Genomic DNA, 3,070 nt, shown 5'->3' with positions numbered 1-3,070 from the left:
GGTCCTTCCAGGCTGTTGCATTAAGTTTCCTGTAGTCTATACACACTCTCCACCCTGATTAGACATAGGTTGGAATTAGTTCGTTATTGGTATTAGGAACTACAGTCACAATAGGCTTTTAGGCACTACGTGAACTGGGCTTACCCATTGGCTGTCAGAAACAGGATAAATTATTCCATGATCCAAGTACTTTAGGATTTCTTTCTTAATGGCTTCCATCATCACTGGGTTAGTTCTTCTTTACGGTTCTGTGGGTTGTTTGAAATCCTCCATAAGATGTATATGATGTAGCACAATAGAAGAGCTTATACCCATGATATCAGCCATGGTCCAACCGAAGGCTTCCTTATTATCTTTTAACACTTTAAGTAATTCCTCTTCCTGGCTAGAAGTCAAATCTGAAGAAATTATTACTGGAAGAGTCTGGTCAGGCCCTAGGAAAGCATACCTCAAATTAAATGGAAACTCTTTAAGATCTAGCTTAGGGGGCTCAACTATGGAAGGTTTGGGAATGTAATTGGAATTGGGTCCTAAGGGCTCCACAGGTGTGAAGACTTAAGACTTTAGAAAAGAAAGTTTCACTATCATCATCCAACTGATCCATACACTCTTGGAATTTTGAATTAAAATCAATATCAAAATTGGTAATTAAATCATCAGAAAGATCCAGAAAATCCTCAAGCATATTGATCTCTTCTTCCATATGTGGTTGCTTGCCTATCCTAAACATATTAAACTCAACAGTTTGGTTGCCAAAAAATTACCTTAGGAAACCATTCCGTCAATTGATTAATGCATTACTGGTAGTCAGAAATGGTTTTCCTAAAATTATTGGGATCTCATCCTTAGTTGAGAATGGCTTGGTATCTAACACAATGAAATCAATTGGGAAGATAAATTCCACCACCTTAAGTAAGACATCCTCAACCATCCCTTTAAGAATCTTAACAGACCTATCTGCCAACTGAAGACTAGTTCCAGTGGCTTTCAATTCTCCCAATCCTAGTTGTTTATACACATGGTAAGGTAAAAGATTCACACTTGCACCAAGGTCAAGTAAGACATGGTCAATGTGGGTGTTGCCTATGACACAAGCTACAGTAGAGCTCCCTGGATCCTTATATTTGACAGCTATAGGCTGAGTAATTATGGAACTATTGTTACCTGCCAAGAATACCTTTTTGGGAACACTAGTGAAACATTTACAACTACACAAATCTTTCAGTACCTTTGCATAGGCGGGGATCTAGGATATGGCATCCAAAAGAGGGATGTTCACTTCTACCTTCTTAAAGACTTCTAAAATTTTGTCCATGGAAGCAGTCTCTTTTTGTTTACCAAACGATCAGGAAAGGGGACAGGGGGAACATAAGGGCTGTTAGGGATTTGCTCTTTTTCAAAAGAATCATGTTTGGTTTCCTCAACCAAATCATCTTTAGTTTTAGAAGAATCTTTAGGTTCATCAGATGAATCTGGAATAAGAGGCAAACTTGTGTCCTCAATTAAAGGAGAGTTAGCAGGAGTAATAGATGGAAAAGATTTAAGAACACTCTGTTGGTACTCTCTATCACTCCTAAGGATATAAACAACATTACATTGGTTGGAGGGCCCTTGTTGGGTCTGACCTTGTACTACATTCAGTGGTGTATTAGATTGTGCTTGTGAACTAATAGGCTGATGATGCCTAGGGTTAGGCTCTGGTTGATTGGGCAAAGTTTCCTTCTCCCTCTCACTTAAAATTGAGACAACTTGGGTGAGTTCTCTCATAAGATTTTGATGGCTTGTCATAAAGAGGGTCATAATTCTTTTTCAAATCACTTACCCTACTTACCCCTCCAGTGTTGGTAAACCCAGGGGGTTGCTGATAAGATGATAGGGGAGGGGGCTTAGGGAAACTAGCTTGAGATCCTACATTTGGCCTAGAAAAAGTATTTGGGGCAAAAGGTTGTTATGCGAAGGGAGGCCTTTGGGGTCTAGATTGGCCTTGATTATGAAAATTGGAAGGCCCTATTTGATTGCTCTGGTTCCAGGAGAAATTTGGGTGATTTCTCCATCCTGGATTGTAAGTGTTACTATATGAATTATTTTGGTATAAAACCTTAACACTTTCATTGGAAGTGCCCCCAGAGGTGTTGGGGCATTCTTCTATGACATGTCTAGGGGATTGGCACTAGGCATACATCATAATCAAATTGATTGATGATGGCTCTCTAGGAACAATAGCCTCAATCCTTTTGCTAAGGCTATCTAAGTGGGCTTCCTTGGCTACTAACCCATCCACAAAATATCCTTTCCCTCCTATGGTTCTTTCACTCTCTTGAGTTGATTCCCACTCACAGGTTTTGTCAGATAAGTCAACTAAGGATTCACATGCCTTTCCTTCATCTGTAAAGGATATGAATCCCTCAGGGCACATAGACTTTATAATTTGTTTAGTTGGATAATCAATACCCTCATAAATTATTTGACATAAATGGCATAAGTTTAGGCCATGATGAAGACATTCTTGGAGTAGATCATTGAATCTCTCTATAAGTTCGAAAAAAGACTCATAAGGCTTTTGCCTAAACTGAATGATATCACTTCTAAGCTTATTGGTCTTCTGTGTTGGAAAAAACTTCTTAAGGAAGACAACTGTGAATTGTTCCCATGAGGTTATGGAATTTATGGGTAACCCATATAACCACTTCTTAGTTTGGTCTTTTAATGCAAAAGTGATGAACCAAAGCTTAACAGTATCATCAGAAAGCTGTTGGACTTTAATTAGAACACATACCTATTCAAATTTCCTTAGAAATAGGTATGCATCCTCAGTGGTCAGCCCATGGAAGTGGGGCAACATAGTGATGTATTGAGATTTGAGCTCAAAATTATTGCCCTAGGCTCTTGGTAGAACTATTCAGGAAGGTTGGGCTGTTCTAGCAGGGTAGAACCTATCTTTCAAAGATTTAGGTGGAGGGTTTTGTTGTTGGTCTATCATATTGAAAGGTTTTAAAGAGAGCAAACATATAGGGTCACTACTTGTTGGATCTCTTCTTTCTAACCTATTCGCACTTTTATGTACCCACCC

General features: G+C 39.0%; 1 non-coding gene across 1 annotated transcript; it reads left to right on the top strand.

Annotated features, from left to right (window-relative positions):
- Positions 1-2,486: 2,486 nt before the first annotated feature.
- Positions 2,487-2,593, top strand: LOC122086663. The gene has a single exon (XR_006142512.1). It is a non-coding gene; the product is annotated as a small nucleolar RNA R71 (small nucleolar RNA).
- The last annotated feature ends 477 nt before the right edge of the window (positions 2,594-3,070 follow it).

This window comes from Macadamia integrifolia, chromosome 1 (assembly GCF_013358625.1).
Source record: "Macadamia integrifolia cultivar HAES 741 chromosome 1, SCU_Mint_v3, whole genome shotgun sequence".
Classification (NCBI taxonomy): Eukaryota; Viridiplantae; Streptophyta; class Magnoliopsida; order Proteales; family Proteaceae; genus Macadamia; species Macadamia integrifolia.
The sequence above is the reverse complement of the archived record's forward strand: the minus strand, read 5'-3'. Positions and strand labels throughout refer to the sequence as shown.